This window comes from Zea mays, chromosome 3, assembly GCF_902167145.1.
Source record: "Zea mays cultivar B73 chromosome 3, Zm-B73-REFERENCE-NAM-5.0, whole genome shotgun sequence".
Taxonomy (NCBI): domain Eukaryota; kingdom Viridiplantae; phylum Streptophyta; class Magnoliopsida; order Poales; family Poaceae; genus Zea; species Zea mays.
Window position 1 is genome coordinate 50,700,910 of NC_050098.1, and position 26,465 is coordinate 50,727,374.

At 46.1% G+C, this 26,465-nt stretch overlaps 1 pseudogene; it reads right to left on the bottom strand.

Moving 5' to 3' along the window:
• Positions 1-23,163: 23,163 nt before the first annotated feature.
• On the bottom strand, positions 23,164-26,092 carry LOC103650069 (hydroxyproline O-galactosyltransferase HPGT3-like; annotated as a pseudogene).
• Positions 26,093-26,465: the final 373 nt, after the last annotated feature.

Genomic DNA, 26,465 nt, shown 5'->3' on the forward strand with positions numbered 1-26,465 from the left:
TCAGATAAAGAGGAAAGTGGAATAAAAGGCTTCCCAACAAGATAACTAACTCCATTAACATAACAGGTAAACCAAAATGTAGGGGATGCCCACACTCTGGTGACAGTCATTACAAAGATCCAAATCAAACATAGTTCATCATGACAAACATAAATGCACAGGATAAGCAAACTACCCTGTCTAACTAAGACTAACTAAAAGCGAGACTAACGCTAAGAATATAGCTTCTATGTATATATTTTTGTATTAAATACAAGGTCCGACTCTGACGATCTATGGTTCTAAATTTATCTTGGTCTTGCAGTCGGGGTTGCCATAAGACTGGTGTCCACGCCGAGGTGAGCGGTACGGGTGCTGAGTCCCGACGGGAGCGGGGGAACCATCATCCAGGTGACGACACTCCACGCGCTTAGCCCGCAGATGGGCGATCTCAGCACGAGCCCTACTCAGCTCATCTAGCGCATGGTCCAGCTCCGTGTTTAGCACGACAGCTAGGTTGACTGTGCTGCTCAACCTAGGATTGTCCTCACCGACAGGTGAAACAATCATGCCTCCTGTGCTACCAGATGGATGGCGGGGGTAATACTTCAGGTTGAGACCGTCAGCTACCCCACCGAGAACCGAGCAGTATTGCGAAAGCGCACGCCGTGCGGCATCTTGCATGGCCGCCTCAGCTGAGTCCCGCTCAGAGATAGAATAGTGCTCTGAGCAGACCTCAGCACCCCAAAGACTGTTCTCTAGACGGCGCACCAAGCAGGTCGCCTCCCAGCGATCCGGGTAGACCCCGCGACTGTGCTGGAAGACCACACAGCGATACTCGATAGACCAAGTACGTCGCTCAAGTGCCCGATGTAGCAGGGTGTCGAGCGCATCGTGAAAGTGACACCCGCGAGCAGTGTCGCGAGTGATGGGTCGAGCAACCCATCCTTCCGGCTCCTGGTCAGTAGAAACGTCGGTGTCGTGGCTCGAGCTGCTATCGCCACCTCCATCGTCTAGGTCTCCTCCAGCAGCTACTCCAGCGGCTGGGGCGCTCAGTGGTGGTGCAGGGGGCGCCTCCAGGGGAAGCATGGGGGAGCAGCTCCTCACAGACTCTATCTCCTGCTGGAGCGAGAAAGAAGAGCCTTGCTGCTCCTGCTCCTGTCGTTGACGCTCCTGCTCCTCATGCAGGCGGTGGTACAGCCTATCCAAGTGGCTGGACTGACCGGTCACGGGACGGCGAAGCGGACGCTCTGCGAGACGAGAGGGTAAGAAGGGGATGACAGACTTCCGTGTAGTGTGTCTAAGACGAGCCATCTACAAAAGACACCGCAAGCATAAGAGTGAGAACAGAACTAGTATGACCCGCAAGTAATGAACCATAAATAAATGAAGTATTAGAATAAAACACAATTTTCAGCAAGGTATAATATATAGTAGTGTCGGTGTTTTGTACCGACAATGCACCATGGGGTATACCACGGGATGCTTTTGTGGGTTGGCAACATCAACTGTAGCTCAATGGTTCGCTTCGAGATGCGACATGACACACGATCTATACAGGTTCGGGCCACGAGATGTGTAATACCCTACATCCTGTTTGTGGTGGATTGTATTGCTTTGATATCTGGAGGTTACAATGAGGGCTAGGGTTTGGATGTTTGATGAGGGGGCGGGGGCGTGTATGAGATCAGATCCCTTAAGATCTGCCTTGGGAGGGATCCCTAGCTCGCCTTATATAATCCGACGTGGCTTGGGTTACAAGTCAGTTTCCTTATATATCTCCTAAACGGTTTAGATTACAATAGAGTCCTTGTCTTGCGCGCCAAGTTTGTTCAGTCGGTTGGCCTTGGGCCTGAGCCAGTCAATCGGCCCATGTAGAGAATACGCCACATTTAGACCCAGGGGATATCCATCCCCCACAAGCCCCCGAGCTTCAAGTTGACTTCAGAAACAATCAGCTTGAAGATCCAAATTCTGATTTCTGAAGATTTTTCTTTGTAGTCTTCAAAAGTTTTTCTGATGGTATTCTCCATTCAAGGATCAAGCAACTTACTCCTCCGAGTGGTCTTGGTGAGGTGGGCAGAAGCACCCGAGCTGACGAAGTAGCGAGTCAGCGAGGCGGGCAACGACCCAGCCCCCGAGCTGTCGAAGTAGCGAGTCGGCGACGCGAACAACGGCGCAGCCCCCGAGCTGTCGAAGTAGCGAGTCGACGAGGCGGGTGACAACCCAGCCCCCGAGCTGTCGAAGTAGAGAGTCGGCGAGGCGGACAACGGCCCAGCCCCCGAGCTGTAGAAGTAGGGAGTCGGCGAGGCGGGTGACAACCCAGCCCTCAAGCTGTCGAAGTAGCGAGTCAGCGAGGCGGGCGACAACCCAGCCCCCGAGCTGTCGAAGTAGAGAGTCGGCGAGGCGGACAACGGCCCAGCCCCCGAGCTGTAGAAGTAGGGAGTCGGCGAGGCGGGTGACAACCCAGCCCTCAAGCTGTCGAAGCAGCGAGTCGGCGAGGCGGGCGACAACCCAGCCCCCGAGCTGTCGAAGTAGCGAGTCGGCGAGGCGGACAACGGCCCAACCCCCGAGCTATCGAAGTAGCGAGTCGGCGAGGCGGGTGACAACCCAGCCCCCGAGCTGTCGAAGTCGCGAGTCGGCGAGGCGGTGACAACCCAGCCCCCGAGCTGTCGAAGTAGCGAGTCGGCGAGGCGGGTGACAACCAAGCCCTCAAGCTATCGAAGTAGCGAGTCGGCGAGGCGGGCGACAACCCAGCCCCCGAGCTGTCGAAGTAGCGAGTCGGCGAGGCGGACAACGGCCCAGCCCCCGAGCTGTCGAAGTAGCGAGTCGGCGAGGCGGGCGACAACCCAGCCCCCGAGCTGTCGAAGTAGCGAGTCGGCGAGGCGGACAACGGCCCAGCCCCCGAGCTGTCGAAGTAGCGAGTCGGCGAGGCGGGTGACAACCCAGCCCCCGAGCTGTCGAAGTAGCGAGTCGGCGAGGCGGTGACAACCCAGCCCCCGAGCTGTCGAAGTAGCGAGTCGGCGAGGCGGGTGACAACCCAGCCCTCAAGCTGTTGAAGTAGCGAGTCGGCGAGGCGGACAACGGCCCAGCCCCCGAGCTGTCGAAGTTGCGAGTCGGCGAGGCGGACAAGGGCCCAGCCCCCGAGTCAATGGTGCGGCGTAAAGTGAGCTCCATGTTTGAATTCCGAGTATAGCAAAGATGTAGAGTATCGGTTTGCCAGGCCGATTGCTCTATAGGAAGGGTTTTGAGGTACCCTTTTCTGATTTAGCGTGAGCATGTTACACCGAACCTGGGTCGGGCACCGAGACCCAAGCCGATTGCTCCGTAGGAAGGGTTTTGAGGTACCCTTTTCTGATTTAGCGTGAGCATGTAACACCGAACCTGGGTCGGGCACCGAGACCCAAGCCGATTGCTCCGTAGGGAGGGTTTTGAGGTACCCTTTTCTGATTTAGCGTGAGCATGTAACACCGAACCTGGGTCGGGCACCGAGACCCAAGCCGATTGCTCCGTAGGGAGGGTTTTGAGGTACCCTTTTCTGATTTAGCGTGAGCATGTAACACCGAACCTGGGTCGGGCACCGAGACCCAAGCCGATTGCTCCGTATGAAGGGTTTTGAGGTACCCTTTTCTGATTTAGCGTGAGCATGTAACACCGAACCTGGGTCGCGCACCGAGACCCAAGCCGATTGCCTCGTTTAACGATGGTCATATAGAGTTCATGACGCCTGTTGTGACATGCACAAATCTGAGCGATCTGAGGTAATATAACTGACTAAAAATAATGATACCAAAACTTGAGCGACCTGAGGTAATATAACTGATTCAAAAATAATGATGCCAAAACCTGAGCGACCTGAGGTAATATAACTGAGATGATCTAGAGATAGTATGAGTGAATTAACTGTGATGCACACATGATTAGAGTTAGCGAGGAGTGATCTAGAGAGATGATCAGAGATATATGATTGATTTGAAATCTGAGTGAACCAGAAATAGTATGAAAGGACCGAAATAATTAGAGCGATCTAGAAATAATATGAAAAAACCAAAATAATCAGAGTGATCCAGGAATAGACTGAGTGATCCAAAATCTTGGTTGATCCAGAAATAGTCTAGGTGATCCAGAAATAATATAGACAATTCGAGTGATCCATGAATAATCTTTGTTCCAATAACTCGGATATTCCAAAAATAATTTAATTACAATTCAATAGCCGGATGATTCAGAAAAAATTCGATAGCTCCACAACCCGGATGACCAAAAGCTGATTAGCAGCCCCCGAGTTAATGAATTAATTAGTTGACAATGATGTCCGAGTGTTTGGGAACTGAGTAATGCAGTCCTCGAATTCTAGGCTGGCAAATAATGGTCTATAAAACAGACAACATGGATATTATGTAGCATGATGTAAAATATGAATAACATATACTAAATCAACCGAAATATTTTGTTAAGTTTTCCCATGCATATGAGACCAAACAAGAGGATACGTAGGAAATAAATTTTTGTAAAGACAATAATTAAATCAATGCATAAATATTAGAGGAGCTTAGCTTTATGTATCACCGACAGTTCGAGTCTAGGCCGTCAGATCTGATAAAATCCCGAGCATGTGTGGCGTGCTGACATCCAAATCTTGTCCGCTGTGTTCGTCGTCCTTGATACTCAATGAGAAATTTAGCCGCCACATGGTTCCTCGAGGTTGATCAGTACGTGTTGTGACCAGGGAATAAGCAAAGGTGTTGTGTCGGGTAGCCGCCTGCCCCGTCATGAGTTTTAGTACGGAGCTGAGAATTAGTTTAAGACTCAGGCTGTAGATGAAAAAATCTTGAGGTGCTGGCCTTGGTTATTGTAATCCCTGATTTCGATTGCTATCTTGAACGACGAGTCACCGCTTGTCTGTCCCGATCTAACCGGAAGATTGATTTCAGCTATCCATCTGGAGTTTTTGTGACGATCGACGAGATATATCCAAAGCAGTTTTCTGATCCGATTCATAGGAGCATGCATTTACAGTTTCTATTTTGATTTACCTGTCGTACGGAAAAATAGGGTAGGCTAGCAGCATCTTTATTCTCACCAACAGAACGTGCGGGACTTGTCAGCTTCGATATGTGCACGATAGCAGATTGATTCGAACAAGGCGCCTGCAACGGCACAGCCGAAAAAAAGGCACAGAAAGACTAGCGCCGATCACATCTGGTTGTGGGTCAGGATGCCGAGGCCTGGCGACACAGTCGGCGGGCCGCGCGTCACCACTGTTGGCAACCGAAGCTTGGTGGCGGGCAAAACGGATCTTGCCGCAAGCATGGACGAGAGGCGCTCCGGAGTTGACATGGTGACCTGCGTTCCCCACGTTGCGTAGCCAGTCGACGGAGATCGCCGTGAACGAGATAGATCCAAAGTGGATTATCTTTCCCGAAAGGAACTTGATGATATCAATGGAGTTGATGGCCATAGAGCTAGCTGATGTTGATGTTGCCTCCCCTACCTGGCGCGCCAACTGTCGGTGTTTTGTACCGACAATGCACCATGGGGTATACCACGGGATGCTTTTGTGGGTTGGCAACATCAACTGTAGCTCAATGGTTCGCTTCGAGATGCGACATGACACACGATCTATACAGGTTCGGGCCACGAGATGTGTAATACCCTACATCCTATTTGTGGTGGATTGTATTGCTTTGATATCTGGAGGTTACAATGAGGGCTAGGGTTTGGATGTTTGATGAGGGGGCGGGGGCGTGTATGAGATCAGATCCCTTAAGATCTGCCTTGGGAGGGATCCCTAGCTCGCCTTATATAATCCGACGTGGCTTGGGTTACAAGTCAGTTTCCTTATATATCTCCTAAACGGTTTATATTACAATAGAGTCCTTGTCTTGCGCGCCAAGTTTGTTCAGTCGGTTGGCCTTGGGCCTGAGCCAGTCAATCGGCCCATGTAGAGAATACGCCACATTTAGACCCAGGGGATATCCATCCCCCACAAGTAGAACATAGGTTTGGTCGATATGACCAACTTTTGAAGGGATACCAAAGTCAAGGCAGGGATAGAGGTCTATAATCCTTAGAACGACCATTCTACTCTAGGTTAGCGGTCCTACAGTCAGCACGGCTTTGATACCACCTATGTCACACCTGGTTTTAGAAGGCAAACCGAATGCGAAGCATGTACGTGCCAGGATCAGCAATTCACGTACACAGCAGTTACATAACATGGACATCATCACACAATGCTCAAATAGTATTAAAAAGGGGAATAATAGTCGATTACATCATATGTCTGAGACATCCACATACTCCTTACAATAATCAAAGTGCGAAAACGAAACATAGATAAATGTGGCCTTCACAGGCAGCCGACTGGGGGTTGCCGCTAACCCACGCCTAGAACTCATCATACTCTTGGAACTCCTGGTGGTCTCCTTCCACAGCTTCATCTTCTCCTGAGCAGGGGTTGCAATGCTGACAACCTGGGGATGGGGGGGTTAGTGTGTAGAGCAAGGGTGATTACACATCAACATACTCAGCAAGTATCATGTTTGGTTGTAGTGGACTGGCTTTATGTGGGGGTAAGCCAAGCAGTTGCTTTTAGTTGGTCAAATTATTATTACTAGTAGAGAAAGCCAAGTTTTAGAATTAACCCACGTTATTAACCCAAACGTACTCCTTTCCAAACGGAAAGAGTACCACTTACCATTACCAGAGCCAATACCAAGAACCATCAATCTCATTGCCACCTACAATCCGAACATCTCTGATCAAGTACCACTAATCACTGGAGCTCCCTTGGCCGCTCATAACCGCGAGCACGGCTGATATATCAGTTTCCATACACTCTGCAAAGGTTGTGCACTTTACCCACAAGCCGTGATTCCCTTTCTGCCCGGAGATCATGACTCTCCATTGATCACTACCAAGGTGACCCAGCAGGGCATCACTACGTAGCCCTTACAAAGATTCCCTGGGCTGTAGCCGCCCGTTAGGTTTCCTAAATGCACCACACTCCTCCCCAAGGGGCAAACCCAAACTTGGCAGAGCGATCCGCATACACCGAGCCCCATTGACGGCACGACGGCTAAGCGAACTACACCCCGGTTCCTCTAATTATTCAGCTAAGGGCATCCCATTCCACCATCATGGTTGCACTGTTTTTCCGGCCGGTCATCCAATCAACAGGTCCTTATGGAGAGGCACTCGAGAAACCGCTCGAGCCCCCTTGAATGACACAAGTATAACATCATAGTAAAGGAGGGGAAAACAACGTATCATCGATAAATCTCATCATGTTCATTGATTAGAGTTGAGCAATAGCATAAAGCTAAACAATAATAATCCAACCTAGATAGGTAAACAAGGACATGGATAACAAAATCTAGTCAATTCTTAGGTATAACTGTGAAATGCGGGAGGTGAATTAAAGAATGTATAGGACAAAGATAGGTCAAGGGACACTTGCCTCCACCAACCGACTGCTGCTCAGGGGCTTCTCCTGCGAGTTCTTCTGGCTCCTCAACCAGATCGTTCTCTATACGAGCGCAAACATACATACATCCACATATTTAATACAAAAGAACAGTACACCATACAATAGGATGCAATAAATAAACAGACGTTCCACGCGGGCTCGCAATTACGGTTAAGAGAGAAAGAGGAAAAGACAGTCGAGAAACGATCACGTTACATTATTATAAATTAAACCACTCGCTTAATAGAAGGGAATTAATTTGGACACTATGTTTAGCATAAAGTAAAGTCAAGTTCCACATTTAATCATTATAAATAGATAAAGATGAATGAAAGGGAGTGATCGCACGGCGAGACGTACGACACGACATTTAGATTGAATTGAGAAATAAACGACTCGCCGCGCGACAGAGCGCGCAACGAGATTCCTGCATTAACTATACGAAAACGTTAAGTGTTGCGTGACGAAACGCACGATGGCATACGTCATTTGAACTGAATTTAAAGTGAAACGTCGTGTGACTGGACGCGCGACTTCACATAATAAACAACCTGAAATTAAAATGGATCGTCGTGCGACGAAGCGCGCGACGCAGCACATTAATGGCATCTGAAATTTAGACAAATTCGTCGCGCGATGAAGCACGCAACGCAGCACCCTAACTAACGGAGTTTGAAATTAATTAAAAACCAAGAATAATCACCATGTGCGTGGGGCTGCGCACGCGGGAACGTGTTGGGGCAAACGGGGGAGCGCGAGGCCACGCGAGCCACGCCGGGGGCCAGGACGCCGCGCGCAAGGGCCGAAGGCCGCGCGCAAGGGGCAGGGGACCGCGCGCCGGGGGGGCCGGGACGCCGCGTCGGGGCCGGGGACCGCACGCCGGGGGCGGGGCCGCGCGCCGGGGCTGAGCAGGGGGCGGGCGGGGCTGCGCCGCCACGGAGGGAGGGGCAGGGGCGAGCGGGGCCGCGCCGCCACGGAGGGAGGGGCAGGGGCGAGCGGGGCCGCGCCGCCGCGGGAGGGAGTAGGGGTGGGGGCGAGCCGCGCCGCCGCGGGGGAGGGACAGGGGCGAGGGCGAGCAGCGCCATCGCGGGGGAGGGGCAGGGGCGGGCCGTGCCGCCGCGGGGAGGGAGCAGGGGCGGGCGGGGCCGCGCCGTCGCGGGGGAGGGGAGCAGGGGCGGGGTCACGCCGGGGGGTAGGGGCGGGCCGCCGCCGGGGCGAGCCGCGCTGGGGCCGTAGGGGCGCGCGCGCAGGGGAGAGAAGGGGGTGCGCGCGCAGGGAAGAGAAGGGGAGGGAGAGGGAGAGAGAGGAGAAGGGAGGGGAGGAGAGCTCACCTCGGGGATCCAACTCCGGCGATCACCGTCTCCAAGACCTAGGGCACCACGGGAGAGGGAGAGAGAGATGGGAGAGAGAGAGGTTGCTGCGCGGGAGAAATCAAATGAGCTAAACGGATCTACGGGAGGGGGGCGCGCAGGGGGTGGGCAGAGGCGCCAGGGGCACGCGGGCCGGACCAGGCCAGGCTAAGTCGAGCTGGGTCACATCACGGATCGAAACCCACGACACGCACGACCATTAAACGGAATTCAATCGCGAACCGAAATCCGAAACGGAACGAGACGAACACGCGACATCAGACAAAGAAATGCGCTTCGGCATGATGCAACGCCCATGACACTTAGGTTTTGTTTATACATGACACGGACACCTGTCACTATACTGGTTTGAAATTGGGAAGAAGGGGCGAAACGGGAAGAGGAAAGAGAGTAACGCCCGAATTCGGTGAGTGAAAAGAAGAAAAAATTCTACGCCCAAATTCAGGGTGTTACACATACGATGTTTTTAAAAAACAGATATTCAAACTTCGAGTTGTGTATTTGTGGTCGGTGCATAACTTCATGGTGTATGCTATTTTTACCGGTTGGAGTACACATGGTAGATTGACATGTCCATATTGCGGTTCAGATACAGATTGCTTCCATCTTGCTCATGGTGGAAAGATCACTTACTTCGATTGTCATCGACGCTGGTTGCCCAGGAAACACTCCTTTAGGAGCGATAAGAAAAACTTTATAAAGAACACTGTGGTCACCAAAGGACCGCCTAAACGTCTTAACGCAACAGAAATATATGCTCAGCTGAACAACCTTGTCTTAAATGAAAAGGGGGACAAGTACGAAGGAATCGGAGTGGACCACAACTGGACACATATATGTGGTCTCTGGGAGCTCCCTTATATGTCGTCATTGATTCTTGTGCACAACATTGATGTCATGCACCAAGAAAGTAATGTTGCTGAAGCCCTCATACACACATGCATGCATTTTGAAAAAACAAAGGAAAATCTGAAAGCTCGAAGAGATCTAGCAATGCTTTGTGACCGACCAACCCAAGTGCTCAATGACAACGGTAAGCCGCCACGTGCCTTGTTCTGTCTTACCTCTAAAGACAAGATCGAGGTAATGAGATGGATGAAAAAAAATTAAATTTCTCGATGGTTATGCTGCGGGCTTGAAAAGAGCTGTGAATTTGAAAACGGGAAAACTAACTGGGTTAAAGAGCCATGACTTCCATATATTAATGGAGAGGATTATCCCTGTCATGTTTCGTTGTTATATGCCTGACGCCATGTGGCAAGCAATAGCTGAGCTAAGTTATTTCTACAGGCAGATCTATGCCAAAGAAATAAGTAAAAATATGATGGAGAAGTTGGAGAAAGAAATATTAGTGTTGTTATGCAAGCTAGAAAAAATATTCCCACCTGGGTTCTTCAATCCGATGGAGCATCTACTTATTCACATTCCATATGAGGCAAAGGTTGGTGGACCTGTACAATATAGGTGGATGTATCACATTGAACGTGCACTCAAAAACCTACGAGGCATGGTTCGAAATAAGGCTAGAGTAGAAGGATGCATCGCTGAAGCTTTTTTTGCTAAAGGAGGTTTCATACTTCACAAGTGTGTATTTCGCAGAGGAACATAGGTGCTGTTTGGTTTATATGTTTGTAATGTAATAGGTAACAAATAACATTAAATCATGTTTGTTTAAGTCCAACCGTAATCGGATACCACACCAGAAATTGATACCAGCCTATTCAAATTTGTTACCGCTGGTAATCGAATGCAAACCATTACCGTTACCATTTGCGATACATTTTGAGAACCAAACGGCACCATAATGTCTATGCTGCTACCATGCGATACAATGTCGATGAGGAACCTCCTGTCAGTGATCTCAACATTTTCCAATGGAGAGGCACAAGTACTAGTAAGGGCACGTTCTACCACCTTAGCATGGATGAAAGAATGTCCGCATTGCTATACATGTACTCTAATATGAAAGAGATGGAGCCATATTTCATGTAAATCTTTATTTTACCCCTTAATTTCTTTACCAAAGGAGCCATAATTAATTACTTATTTGTCGTACAGTAAGTTCGACGAGGAAAATTGGACTTATTCCCATCAGCCTACAAGCAAACAACTAGATACGATGCGACGACATAGGAGGCAAGGAAGACCTAATTTTGTTGACTGGTTTCGCGAGCATGTAAACCCTTTATACTCCTTACTTTCATGTCATTTAGCCTTTTACGCGAGGTAGTCATTTTAACTGTATATTATTTGCAGTGCATAAAGACTCCTAACATACACGAGGACTTGAGACAGCTATCTTATGGGACGGTGACTTGCAGAACCTTTGGTCGATACGATGTGAATGGCTTCCGTTTTCGTTTAGACCAATTTGAAAAGTCTCGTCCTCGTGCAGCCACACGTAACACTGGAGTTCTGACTAGGGCACTCGATGCACTCGGCAGAGAAACTAATTATTATGGTATCATTCAAAACATCCTAGAGTTTAATTTTGCAGGGAACAAAACTTTGAAATTAGTATTCTTTCTATGTGATTGGTTTGACAGCACTAATGGGATTAGACAAAGTCAATATGGCATAACTGAAGTAAAGCACAAGGAACGACTTTGATGTTTATCAAGAAGAAGAATTGCCAACCACTTTTACTATCGATGAGGGTGTTGCACTTAACTCACTAGTCGTAGACCGTAACGATGTCACTGCTGATGAGTGTGTTGCACCGAAACGAAAACGAAATCCAAGGAACAAAAAAGCCACATTGCGAGCTTTGGATCGAAGAAGACTCCTTGATCATGATTCTGATGAATTTTGATATGTAATGCATAATTTTATTTTATGTGATGTATTATTTGATTTTTTATTAATTCACTTAATTTTATGGAGCTAATACCTTTAATGTTTTTCTATTGAACAGGATGAGTGGTAGGAAAACAAAGCGCACTGCTAGGGGGTTTCTTAATGCGGCTAGTAGGATACTCCCTGGTGCACGTTCCCTTTTCAAAGGGAGTTCTTCTAACCAGAGCAGACAGGAGGCGTTGCTAAGACACGCCCGGCCAGAACTATGTGATACACCTATCGCTCTACAACGGAGTAACGATGTAAATATTTATGTAATTGATCTTATTTGTCAGTCACTTATATATAAATGTGTCTTACATGTCTCTATTTCATGTCCATAGGAAGAGGAGGACGACGAGGAGGAGGTGCAACACCATGAGGAGGAGGACAAGCAGGCCCATGAGGAGGAGGAGGTGCAGGCCCATGAGGAGGAGGTGGGCATAGATGCTGAGGTGGATGACGATACCACCGAGGCTCCTATCGTTCGACGAAGGGGCACTCGGAAGGGCCACTTTGTCCTACCTCCGTCAGCGCCCAAACAATCTAAAGCTCGGGTACTGATCATCCCGGTTGGTGATAGGTACTCACATTTGGCCACTTTGTTCTTATTTGTTTATTGTACACTATATATATATATATATGACATGACTTCCTTGCTTTTTTGTCATGCAACCAATGGGATGACACGTCATTCGACGGTCGAGGTCACCATAGACAGGTTAATCAAGTCTTAGGTAACCTCTGTCGTCTACATAATCCAGGAATTGTCACCGACCCGAAAGGTGTGGTGGTTCCTTGCACTAGCTGGTCGCACTTCGCACTAGCTCCACATGCTACATATGGAACAGCTCAAGGCACCGTCAAGCATGACTTTTGGGTAAGAGTAATGTTTCAAACTAACATTTATTAGTTGTTTTCAAACTAATTTTATTTTCGATGTTGGACAGAGACGCTATCGTGTGAAACCTGAGGCTCAAGAGCATGCAGACCGAGTATTAGAGAAAAATGCGAAGAAGGTGTGTAGGGATGCATTTTCCAATGCTCGTCTACAGGTTGTGAACGCGTACATGAAGCGTCGAGGTCATTCTATCAACAACTTTCGACAATATTCGGATGTCTACTTGACTGTAGACCAGTACATGGAGGTAAAAATCTAATTTAGCAGCTCATTCAGATGTGAATGTAATTTTGAGCTAACGCTTTATATGCAGGTAACTCTTCCATGGATGGAACACCGGCCGCAGGCATACAAGGCTTTGTGTGAGATATGGGCTTCGCCCGAGTGGATTGAGAAGTCTAACAGGAATCGACATAGGCAGCACCATTAGCAGGACGAGGACGATGATGAGGTCGTAGTCAACCATACCTATGGGGCTGATGGACACATTCGGTTGGCGAAGCGAATGGCGAGTATGTAGTATTCTGTTTTACTCAGAATGAAACCGGATTAAACTCATATATTTGCAGGAGGCTCAAACTAGAGTTGTCCCGAGCCCAATCGATGTTTATAGGAGAGCGCATAGAGCGAAAAATAGTGAAATCTCCGATGAGCTATGTAGTAAAGCGGTCATTGAGCGTATGGTTAGTTGTTGTTAGGATTAATGTTTTATTGCCATATAGCTATAAATTACATGTGTGCTGAACCTTCATATTGTATTGCAGGAGACATACGGGCAGGAGATGGTTAGGAAGTATGGAGAAGACTACGATTGGCGAGGAGCGTCTACCATCGACACTGAAGTTGTGCATTCTATTGGAGGCAAGGCATATGGACGGTATGAACTTGTGAATTTTTTTCAATAATATTGGAACTATGACCGAATAGCTAATTTTCTTGTTTTTCAAGATATTCTATGTTTACCGATGTTATCGATTCGATGGAGTTGCGTTCTTGTGGCGGCTCTTCGTCGCAGGCGGGTTGTGGTAGTAGCAGCCGTAGTCGCCGCTCTGTATCTAGCATGGAGGACGCTATGAGGGAGCAGCAAGAAAAGTTTCGTGAAGAGCTGCGGCAACAACAAATGGCATTCCTCAAAGAGTAATCAGAATACATGGCTGCTTACAACGCACAGGCGCAACAAGCAATGAACGTGAGTGTCTTATTTATTCTCAACACGCTCGATATTGGTTCTATAACTAACATATTATATTTGCAACAGTCTTAGTTTCTAGAGCAGACACAGCAGCAACCATTTGTTTTCCCTCAATTTCAGTCGTCGATGCCTCAGTGGGGATTACATGCTCTGCCACCTGCACCTCAGATGCTTCAATTTAGTTAAGACTTATCGTTTGTATCAACCTTTCAAATCTTTACTAAACTTGATTTTGTAGGGATCTGGGATCATGGGCCACAACACGCCACCACCGGTGATACCAGGACCAGGAGGAGCTTATGCAGGGGAGGGAGCTACTCCAGGAGAGGTTAGTTTGACAAACAATTTATTTGAATAGTGGTCATGCATGTAAACACTGTCGTTATTAATGTCTTCTTTTTTCTTTAGAATCCAAACCCGTTACACGACTTCGTCAACGAGTTTTTCGCTTCTAGAGGGAGTGGTCACAACTCCAATGACCCCGATATGTGATGGTGTTAGCTTTGTGCTGAATTGTGCGTTGTAATGGACCATTTGTGAACTTTATGTTCTATGAACTGTTTGTGCACTCGGATGTTGTAAAGAACTTCAACTTTATATTGTGGACTATTTGTGAATTGTGCAATTGTGGTTTTAATGTTTCTGTTATTTTATTGTGATTATGTTGATGAATTTGCTGTTATTTTTGTATTTTCTCTGAAATTAGTAATTTTCGGCGGCCTCAGTGGCCGCCGAAAATAAAAAATACTATTTTCGGCAGACCATTATTTTCGGCGTCTAGGGGCCGGGCTGTCGAAAATAAGTTGTTTTCGGCGACCACACGACATCCACCGAAAGTCAACCCTTATTTTCGGTGGTTGTTCTGGCTGCCGCGGAAAATAAGCTATTTTCGGCGGCTGGTCTCTGGCCGCCGAAAATAAAGGCTTATTTTTGGCTGATTTTTTCTGCCGGTCTGAAACCGCCGAAAATAAGCATAAGACCACCGAAAATAGCTTATTTTCGGCGGCAAAGGCCTTATTTTCGGCGGTTCCTGGCCGCCGAAAATGACTGTAGCTCCCGTAGTGTGATCGACTCACCCCGTACCCGTATCGACGAGTGTCGGTCGGCTCCCGGCTCGCGGCTGCGACCGTGGGCGGGGGCAGCAGGTTGGGGAGGAAGAACAGCGAAGGCCGGGAAGACGAACGGGACGTCCGACAACGGCGAAAACGATGATGCGCGCATGATGTGAAATGTCCTCGTGGACGTGCAATAGCCACTACACGAGTCAGTGTCGGGGCTGGTGTCGGACGAATACGGGAAGGAGGCGCCTGCTCCTACGCCCTCTGCCGAGAATGGGGTGGCGCCAAGGTGGAACCATGAGGGGAGAGAGAAAAGAAGTATAATGGCGAACAAGCTGGTGGCAACTGAGGTGATGACCATCATTATCGTGTGGAGGTATAGATGGCCAAATGGGTCGTGTCTGGCGAGTCGGCCCGAGGCACGACCTATTTAATAGTGCCTGGACCAACTCGGCACGAGCGTCGTCCGGTGCTTGGGTCGTAGCCTCGGTCCGTAGTGCTGCCTGGCCCAGCACGATTATTTTTTTATATTACAAAAAAAATTATATATACATATGTACAATTTATATTCAATATTATAAATACTTGAGCATAATGTTTTACTAGTTAGATAGTTTCGCCCTAGTGTCACACACCCTTCTTCCATTAAGGCGTGGGTTCAAACTCGACCTTCTGCACCCTTTTTAATATTTTACACTGAATTGATTTGGAAGAAATGTAGGAACTTTTTTTATAAAAAATGACACGTACCGACCGTTGAAATTGGTACTTTAAGTATAGTAAAGAAGTAGAGATTTGGCATCTATCTAGCAGGAGTAGAGTCCACAAATGAAAGCTGGCAGCACATACGACATATAGGTGAGTCTACAAATTTTTAAGGTCTCCCGGCCGGTCTTTGCGTCGTCACCATATAATTCTCTCATCCACGCTTTCAGGATTATAAGTCCACATATTAAAGTTTAGCAGCAACAAGAGTACCGTTACTGCCGAACGTTTTGAATAACGTCATGTTTAAAACCCCTAATAAAGTTAATAGTTAGCCAACTAATAAATTATTAGCTAGATAGCTAACAAACTAATAATAATTATTAATGAAAAAAAATTAGCATCTAACTATTAGCTCTAGAGGTGTTTTAAACTTTTAAAACTAATTTTAACAGCTAACTATTCTAAATGAAACCTAAACCAAGTGAATCGCCAGTATACTTGTCATTTTCGTCTCAATCCATTCGGGTGGCGTTTTGATTGATTGATGCATGCATGCATGATGCACATCATCCGATCAGAGGCTGTTGGTGGTTGCATTGGCACATGGCAGCACTGTCTACGCGTCCCATTCACTGCTGAATGTACTTCCTTTCACTACTGTGGACGGAATAGATGTATTCCTAATAATCTGACTGAAGGAGTAAGGGCATGTTTGTTTTAGCTTATAGATTATATAATCTGTATTATAATCTAAATTATATAATCCAGATTATAATCTAGATATATTATAATCTATATGTAGTTGTTTGGTAGTTTAGATTATACAAATGTAGATTATTCACAAAGACAACAATACCCTTATTGTTTATTTAAGGTGAGAAAAGAAGGATGGCATATATTGTAATTTCTATTTACATTCCCATGGGTAGTGGGTCTTTTGCCAAAATAATCTCAAATAAGCTAGTCTTGAGGAGATTATGAGATTATCATAATCTAGAGTTTAGATTATATAATCTGAACCTATAACCTATATCTTTGTTTACCTAGTGGATTATTTGCACTGGATTATATAATCTGGAGAGATTATAATCTGAAACAAACAGGGTCTAAGACTAGCAACACCATGACGGTTACTTACCGAGCACCAGAACTTCCCCTGCTGACCTGCATCGATTTACTTGTTTGGTAGAGCTATTCTCTATAATTCTCTAGCTCCGAGAGCTGATTCTAAATAACTCTCAAGTAGAAGTGAATCTAGTTGACGAAAACCGTCTGATAAATTGTGTGTGAAGTGATTCCTGAGGAATTGGAGTGTGGGAAGCAGGTTGAGAGCAGCGAGAAGCATGTTTTTTTTTCTTCTAATCTGTAGTATAAAATGAAGACTAAATTCATTTCACTCTCACTATGAAGCAATTCAGTTCTTATCCGTTTAACTTTTTAGAAGTGATTCTCACTAGAAGCAGAGTTATGGGAGCTCTAGCAAACGCCCCCTGAATCATCCTATTGCAAGCATGTGCGATGAGACATGCAGCTACACTACATGTGGCACCTCGCAAATAGTTTGTCTCAAACAACGTATTCCATTGTAGTACTATTAGTTAGTGAAATTAGAAGACGACGTATGGCACACTTGCATTGCTTCGATTAAGAACAACTCATCAGAACCTCACTTGACTAGAGCGAGTTCTCATCACCTGTCCTTGATCTCTCACACATAGAGTATGCATCAAGCTTCATTAGCAAGCAAAAAAACAATCAAAGTGGTGTATGTGTGAGAACGCTAGATTAATAGCGTGAGCGTCGTGCGTGTCATTTTCGTGCATGGATTAGTTTGTCGTCTCGGACCCGTGCTTTCTTCGTTTCCCGCCGGACCTGCCGGCTCAGGATCCTTCACAGGTCATCCTTGTGGGAGAGTGCGTGGACCTGAATGGTCACAAGTTAAAAGCTAATTATTCCCACTCGAGTTCAGCAAGGGCTGAATGCAGTCTCCGGCAGCTTATTTATTCTCATACTTATATTTAAATTCCACTCTACGAACACTCTGAAAACAGTGTACACTACAAAATAATGTTTTAACTAACTGCCTCCTCAACAAAACACCACTCCTCAAAGCCATTGCTCCAGCAAACGGCAACCGGCATCACCCACTGCTCTCAACGCTACCACGCACAAAAGAGCTGGTCGCCCACCAAGAAACAATGTTCCCAAGCCAATCCAGCGCAAGAGCAGTCGGCTGGCGGCAAAAGCTAACGGAAATTTCGTGGATATGACTAATAAGGCGGTCAGGTTGAAGGAACTGAGGGATACCCTACAAGGCTGCTCTACAGCGGTGAAGGGGGAAGTCCAGAAAAAAGGTTTGCTCAGTCGTTCAATGGCGCCGATCTCCATACCAGCTCTTCGCAGGCTTGTTCGCGCGGCAGGATTGGGGTGCTCAGCTGCGAATGCTGTTGGGGTGGTGCCGCTCGCCAAGGAATGATAGTCTGCACCTTTGTTGCTCATGGTGCAGTGGGCACGTCAGTCTGCACCTCTCTGTGTGTCCCGTGGGGGTCTGTATTCGGTTCTTTTGTGTTCAGCCTGCTCTGTGCGTTCACCGGGCTTTGCTTCTCAGTTGTCCCAGTGTCTGTGTGCTTTAGCATGATGGTGTCTGTGTGTTCTAAAAATGAGTAGCGTCAAGAGTCTGTCTGTGTTGTCGTGGAATGTTCGTGGTCTTGGCGACTCGGAAAAATGTGAACTTGTTCGTGCAGCTATTGCCTCTTTGTCTCCCACTGTAGCGTGCCTACAGGAAACCAAAACCCAAGAAATTTCTAAGTTCAAAGCTCGATCCTTTCTTCCACCAAAACTTGCTGATACATTCCTAGACATCCCTTCTACTGGCACTAGGGGAGGCTTAATCACGGCTTGGGACACTGACGTCCTGGAGCTCAGTTCTTTTGTTACTCGCCAATATGCTTTAACCTGTCACTTTCTTTTAGCCAACACAAACTCTGAAATCACCATAACAAATGTTTATGCGCCGTCTGACCATAGGGATACAACAACTTTTCTTGACATCCTGGGGGAAATCCACTCAAACATTGTGGGACCTTGGTTTATCATTGGAGACTTCAATCTTATCAGGGATGCCTCAGAAAAAAATAGGGGCAGAACCAATCGACATCTCTGTAACCTGTTTAATGACACTATCCATGACCTTGGGCTTCTCGAGCTGCCTCTGCTAGACTGCCTCTTCACCTGGACAAACAAACGCCGCACCCCAACCCTGGCACGCCTGGATCGTGCCTTCACAAATGAGAACTTCACCACTTGCTATCCATCGGCCTCTCTTAGCTCTTCAGTCAGAACTACGTCCGACCATAAACCAATTATAGCAAAAATAGCTACTACAATTCCAAAATCTACAACCTTTAGATTTGAAAAAGCTTGGCTAAAAAACCCGAATTTCCTACCGGACATTCTAAACGCCTGGCAGCCTATCACCCATTCGACTGATGCTGCTGCTTGCCTCGCGAGCTGCCTCAAGAACACCAGAGCTGCAGCGAAGGTTTGGTCTAGGCGTAATAGGGCGCCCCCTTTCTTTGTACAAAACTGCAAATTCATTATTATGATGTTGGACTTCCTGGAAGAGTACAGGACGCTATCTGAAGCTGAAATGCAGGTCAGGGAATTATGCCAAACTCGTCTCCAACAACACATCAGAGCGACGGCTGCATATTGGAAACAGCGAGGGAAACAGAAGGCGATCAGGGAAGGGGATGCAAACACCGCGTTCCACCATGCTCAGGCAACTCAAAGATTGAGGCGGAATCATATTGGCAAGATCACGCACAGGGAGCAGGAACTGTTCAGTCATGAGTCAAAGATAGCAGCAGTCACAGACTATTTCTCTGGGATTATGGGGGAAGCAGGAAACTCCACATGGAACTTCAACATACATGAACTCTACAATGGAAGACAGCTTGCGTCTGAAAGTCTAACAGCCCCCTTTACAGATAGAGAAGCACTACAAGCAATCCGATCAATGAATAAGCTGAGTGCACCAGGGCCGGATGGTTTTGGACCCATCTTCTACTCGTGTGCATGGACGACTGTCAGGACACAGGTTATGGATCTGCTCAATGCCTTTCAGCAGGGGGAAGCTGAACTGGAAAGAATCAATCGAGCATACATGGTTTTACTGCCAAAGAAGCCGGGATGTACAACAGTGGACTCCTTCCGCCCCATCAACCTTCAAAACTGCAGCGTCAAGATTATTACCAAGATTATGACTACAAGATTGCAACAGGACATCTGCTCACTCATAGACTTGGATCAAACTGGTTTCATCCAAGGCCGCTCGATCACTGAAAATTTTGTCTATGCAATGGAGTTAATACAATGTTGCCACAAGAGAAAGACTCCGGCCCTAGTAATCAAGCTAGACTTTGCAAAGGCTTTTGATACCGTTAATTGGGACGGGTTGCTCACAGTCCTGAGAGCAAGGGGTTTCAATCAGAAATGGCAGAGATGGATATTGCAGCTGCTAGCATCTTCCAAAACCTCGGTATTGCTTAATGGAGTACCTGGACCATGGTTCGCGTGCAAGAGAGGTCTGAGACAGGGAGATCCGCTGTCACCATACCTCTTCTTACTTGTGGCAGATGTCCTACAGAGCTTGATCAAGCACAGCAGGGGTGTTAGACATCCGCTAATTGATGACCGACCATGCCCAGTGCTACAATACGCGGATGACACCCTAATATTATTGCGTGCAGACCTAGAAGATGTCAAGACACTTAAGAAAAATTTAGATGACTTCTCTGATGCGACTGGGCTGAAGATCAACTTCTCAAAAAGCACCGCAGTTCCGATGAACATTGATGAACAACACCTCCCTCTCATGATTGCCACCCTTGGTTGCAGGCTGGAGGGTTTCCCTCAGACATACCTGGGACTACCGCTGTCCCCAAACAAGCTTCGTCTATCGTCTTTTGCCCCACATATTGCCAAGGCAGATAATTACCTAGCAGGATGGCAAGCTGCACTGTTAAACCCGATGGGTCGAGCGGTTCTGATAAATTCGGTTTTGGACAGCCAACTAATATACATCATGTCGGCTGTTTTGGTTCCAAATGGAGTTGTGGCACATATTGATCGCAGGCGTAGATCCTTCTTGTGGAATGGAAACGACGAATGCTCAGGGGCAAGCTGCCTAGTGGCGTGGGACACAGTGTGCACACCAAAGGAGGATGGGGGGCTGGGGATCAAAGACTTGAAGCTGCACAACATCTGTCTTTTGATCAAGTTGATACATAGGTTGTACTCTGCTACAGACTCGTCATGGGCAGTTTGGGTAAAAGAACACATGAACATGGCCACAATGGAGGGGGATCTAGGAGGACCACACTGGGATAGCTTGCGGACACTTCTTCCGATCTATCAAGCGGTCAGTACCTCAACTGTGGGAGATGGATGCAGCACGAACTTCTGGCATGACGCATGGCATGGAGAGGATGATCTAGCTACCAGACTGCCGGCCCTGTTTTCACATTGTGTGAAGCAGCAGGCTAGTGTGGCGGATGTCATGGCCAATGGACTTCATCTTGTGACACGGTTGTCATCACAAGCACAGTTAGAGTTGCATCAAGCTCAGAACATCATCAGTGGTACTCAGCTTTCTCAACAACCTGATGAAAGAAAATGCATGTTAACCAGCACACACGGGAAATTCCAGACGTCCGCTTTGTATGAGCTCTTGAAGCGACCGGTCAGGTCAGAGAATGCATTGGCAGCGTTCGTATGGAATAACAAAACACCACCTAGGGTGAAGTTCTTTGCATGGCTAATGACTCAAGGGAGAATACAGAGCAAGAAAAACTTGCTGCGCAAGCGGATTGTGGACGAAGATGTATGTGAAGAATGCAATCAGGAAAGTGAATCGGCGGGCCACATAGTCTTACATTGCCCATTTGCAAAACGGTTCTGGCAGGCAATAGGCTTTCAAGTACCTGCTGATTTGGATGTCCACGAACTGCATCTTATTGTGAGGCCAACGAACATACCGAAAACTGAATTCTCTTCTTTTGTGGTTCTATGTTGTTGGCAACTGTGGAAGCGTAGGAATGCCTTGGTTTTCAGGCAGGAAGCAATCCCCTTAAGCAGGATCCTTCGACAATGCAGTGAGGAGGCTAAGAACTGGAGTTACAGACATGGTTCCAAAGAAGCAGGTGTGCAAGCCGCCTGGGTACTGGTGTTCTCAACTGCTAGCATGTAATATGTAATACCTTAGAAAATTCTTCCCCCCCTCACCCCGGCAAGCCGGGTCTATAAACTTATGTAACGCCTTTTAGGGGCGACAAGAACATATCAATGAAAAATCAGGTGGGGAGCCTTTCCCCCCCGTTGACAGTCAAAAAAAAAAACTAACTATATAGGTGAACTGCTATCCGGCTGTTTGGTTCGCATCTGTAACCATACAGCTGCACATACGAAGTCTTAAAGCACCTGGTGTAGTGGTGTTTAATTCATGTTTGTACGCATGGCGTGGCTCACCAGATGCAAAAGGCGCCCTCCGGCCAGGCTCCACTACGATGCCTCCGGCAACCATCTCCACACGCGCAGGTACCACGGATCACCAGATTCGCTCCCTTCTCTCCCGTCAGCAGTAGAGGCACGAGAAGCTATAAAGAACATGTCCCCCTTCTCAGAAGCACGACAGAGTAACACACGAGACACATGATATAGGGTTGAGTCTCTGGCCTCTTTCTCTTCTCTATATTATGAGGAGGTGTACAGGTTCCTTATATAGAGATGTAAGACCCCTCAGGGGCAAAACAGGTATTTGCCCACATAACCCTGACTAGGGTTACTTAACACTCCCCCTTAAGCGAATACCGCGACCAACACATGCCTCGTTAAAACTCCGAAAAACCCAGTGGTAAAATGTGGAGAAAGAGTGCATGGTGATACAAATTGCACTTGCACTTTGTTGCCTCGTTAAAAACCTCATGTGAGAAACTTCAAGAAAACTCACCAAGGGAAAAAGAGTACAACAGCTGTCATCGTGACAGATTTCGATCCTCTGGGATCTAGATTCTATCGAATCTTCTACAAGGGCTAACTTTAGAAATGTGCTCCCCTGATCCTTGCAAAACCGTATCAATAAGACAAAACATCTTCTTCTGGAAGTATACACATATAGAGATTTAGCAAACGGATTGCATACTGCTGCAAGGATTATATCAGGAACTTCACCTCTACTCACTTCTAGGATATTTGAGGTAAGTGCACGTATCAATATAAATAAGCCACTTTGACTGATGGTGTTCGATTGACTAGATCTATATATTTGATAGAAAGTTCCATAAAGGTTCACATATTGATCATCCACTACAAAACAACCACTCCTTTAGCAATGCATATATGTGTTGCAAAAAGTTCATATATGTGTTGCTAAGGTCTATACCAACGCATAATTATGTGTTGCCTATACTGCCGTTGCTAGGATCTATAACAACACTTATACATGCGTTGGTAAAATCAAGAGTTAAGCGTTGCTACGCTACAACGAATATCCAGGGACTATAGTAACACTTCCATGTGTAGCGAGAAATGAACCAGGTAATAAATATTATTATTACAATAATTTAATTTGAATACAGATGTAATAAATGTAGCTGAAAATTTATATATTATACCAAATCCATACACAAACTATAAACAAATATGTTTATTATTTAGAAATAAATTCTTGAATTACAATAGTATCCACATACATTGTTTGTTCCGTACAAGATTGTAAGGGGGGAAATAGTATCAAAGCCATATTGAAATCTACCACCTTTCCATCCTCCATCTCTAGTGCAATGAACTCTTCACTAATTTGTGTTCAACCGTTCTTAGTCAACAAATGACCTTGCTTCACATTACTGCTTGGTGATAAGAAGACACCAACATAAAGGATGCATCCAGCTTCTTTCTAAACCATGGTAGTTTCAAGATGCAGAGTTTCTATAAGATTGTCTGCCTTCTTTATTTCCTTCAATTCATCCATACATTGCTAGTTGTCGTGCTACCTGAGTAATTATATGTATCCATTCACATAGAACCAAGCTTACAGTAATAGATTAATCTTTCAATAGCAAAATTACCTACTGCTAAGCAGAACACACAAGCCCTCTACAAAAGAAGATATAATAAATACCAGATGTCATGAACTGCTGACAACTCTTTTGAACATCATCATGGCCTGATTCTTGAATGAAATTTGTTAAGATCGACAAACAACAGTATTACTGTATGAGTTTGCTATCCTGCAAGTGACCTGGCCCATAGATCATAGGTTAGTTCTTTATTGAACCGCACAATATCCTCACTTGTAAAGAAAAGACAAATCCTATGAGTTACTTGGCACTATTATATGACATTTTGATGTGCATTAATCAGAAATTTAGATTACCACTAAACCAGTCTTCATTCAAAAATGGGAAATTAAGAAGATAGAAAAAGAACATTGTAGGATACTATTACCTTTAGTAATTAGTACTTTGATTGGCTTCTTCGAGGCACCTACAAATTCTAATACATACATAAACATATACATGTAAGTCTATAGTAAATTTGGATAGAAGTAATGCCATTCTCAGACAAAGAATGATTTTTTAGAAAAGGCATTCGACCACTGATTCGAGCATTATGTTTTACCCATGCACAGGTTTGTTTAGTTTGGATAGTGCTTGCTACATCTTATGGAGATAATCTTCTATGTAAGTTATGGCCTTTACAGATGTAGGTCTATGAAATCTCCTAAATTTAGACCACTAAACAATCTAATTGTTGGATTTGCATCAAACATTTATTTATCAAGTTTTACTGATCTAAGCAACTGAAATGACAATGTCTAGAGAACATTAACATCAATACTCAGCCTGGTTCTAGAAAATGAACAACCCAATATACAGATTATTAAAAATGTGAAAAAGGGAAAAATGATAATGAAGTATACTATTAATTGAAATGCAATGAAAATAATTTGAAGTCATATTATGCGATGCTGCAGGCTAGGAGACAACTAATAAGATCCATGTGCATGCATTATGTGTACTAACACATTATGTCTGTGTGTATGGTTATATACATATGCAAATGTTTACACAACAACATACATGGATACGTACATAGTGTTTAATAAAACATAGTGATGGATTCTACTTTTTCTCTGCCCAATTAAGGGGCGCTATGGGAAAAACTATTAAGTTGAGTGCATTGACAAGGACTATAAAAAAGCAGGGTTCATTTTTTGTGGGAAATCATACCTGATCTGGTAAAAGTTGCAACCTGTACAAAAGAGTTTGTGATTCTACGGAACAAATCATATTTGTTGTATCTATGTCCAGGAGGGATTGGAATAACGAGAAAGAAAGGATGTGTATGTACATTAATATGTATGAAGGGACAATATAAATAAACAGAGATCTATAATGGTTAGTATTGCTAACCTGGAGAGGATATTAATACTTGTTATTATAATGACTATTTGCTACAAAGAAATATGAATTCTAGAAAGATGTAGCCATCTGCAATCGACACCAATTGCCCCCCATGTATCAATATTTCTTGTTTTTCATGTCAAAGAATTTATATATGCACTTATGAACTTATAGTTATACCATATGTCAAATATTTAAGTTAAAATATATAACCAAATCTATCATGATAATTTATAAGTTATATATAATGGTTATTATTTTAAATAATTTTGTTATTATCACTAGTATGTTACTCGTTGAGGAAAAAAATTCATGAAAGTTGAAACATGACACATATATTTATGTCTCATAGAGGCATATATGTACATGATAGCATAATATGTATGTTTACTCTAACCAGTTTTTAATATATTAACATTAATAAAAATAGATAATGGGTCCTTTGGGTGACCGACCATCAGCTTACTGAAACAGACGTTTCTTTTGAGACTGGAGCCAAACCCAGTGTAAACTGCTGCTTCTTGTCGGAGTTCATAGCTGCAGTGTTGTTCCCCCATAGGTACCTCTCGCTCTTGGCCTTGGTCAGGTCCATCTCCACCTCAATAGTTTTCTTTCCAATCACCCTAGCAACACGGTATTTGGTGTCAGCAAAGCAGAAATTAACACAACTCAAATTCACTTATAAAACTCACTTGCATCCAAGGTTCCTAAGCTTGTCCTCCATCAAGAGCACCTTCTAGATCTGCAATTAGGTGTCACCGTCAGACCAAATCAAGAGAAGAATTAAAAATGCAAGTAGGGGTGAGCAGGGGATTAGAGATTTGCACGTTGCTGGAGCTCTTCTCGAGGAGGCCGGACACGATCGTCCTGTCTGCACATCCCGCCACAACCTAAGATGGAGCCAGGAATAAGGTCACCACTCACCATTTCCTATTGAGTGCTAGATCGAAGCGTCTAGGATCTAAGCGGACAGGGGGCATACCGACCGACCACGTAGAGCCAGGCAAGGCGGGAGAGGGACCCTGCCTGAGGCGAGGGCGAAGGCATCGGAGAAGGAGGGCAGGGCATTAGATCGACGGTTTTCGGGCCGCAAGGTGCTGGGCAGTGCCTACATGGCGGCGGAGATCTCCGATGCTGGACTCTCGCCGCCTCATGTCTGCTCCTAACATCGCGTGGGAAGAAGTCCTTTGAGGCAAGGGAGGGAAGGAGCGGCCACCCAAGCTGGCTGTTAGTGGTGGGCCGCGCGCGCTGGGGGCGGCGGTGGTGCCGTGGTGGTGGACGTGGCAGCAGGGGGCGGGGGTAATGGAGGCGGTGGTGCCCTGATGGTGAACGCGATAGAGGTTAGCGGCGGGTGGTACCGTGGCGGTTAGCGCGGGGTAGCGGCGGCGCAAGGCCTCGACCGTTCGGAGGTCTTTTTTGGAAGAGTCGAGTGCGGATACGTGTGCTGCGATCTATAGTCGTTGTTGTAGGATCCGACGGCTGATAAT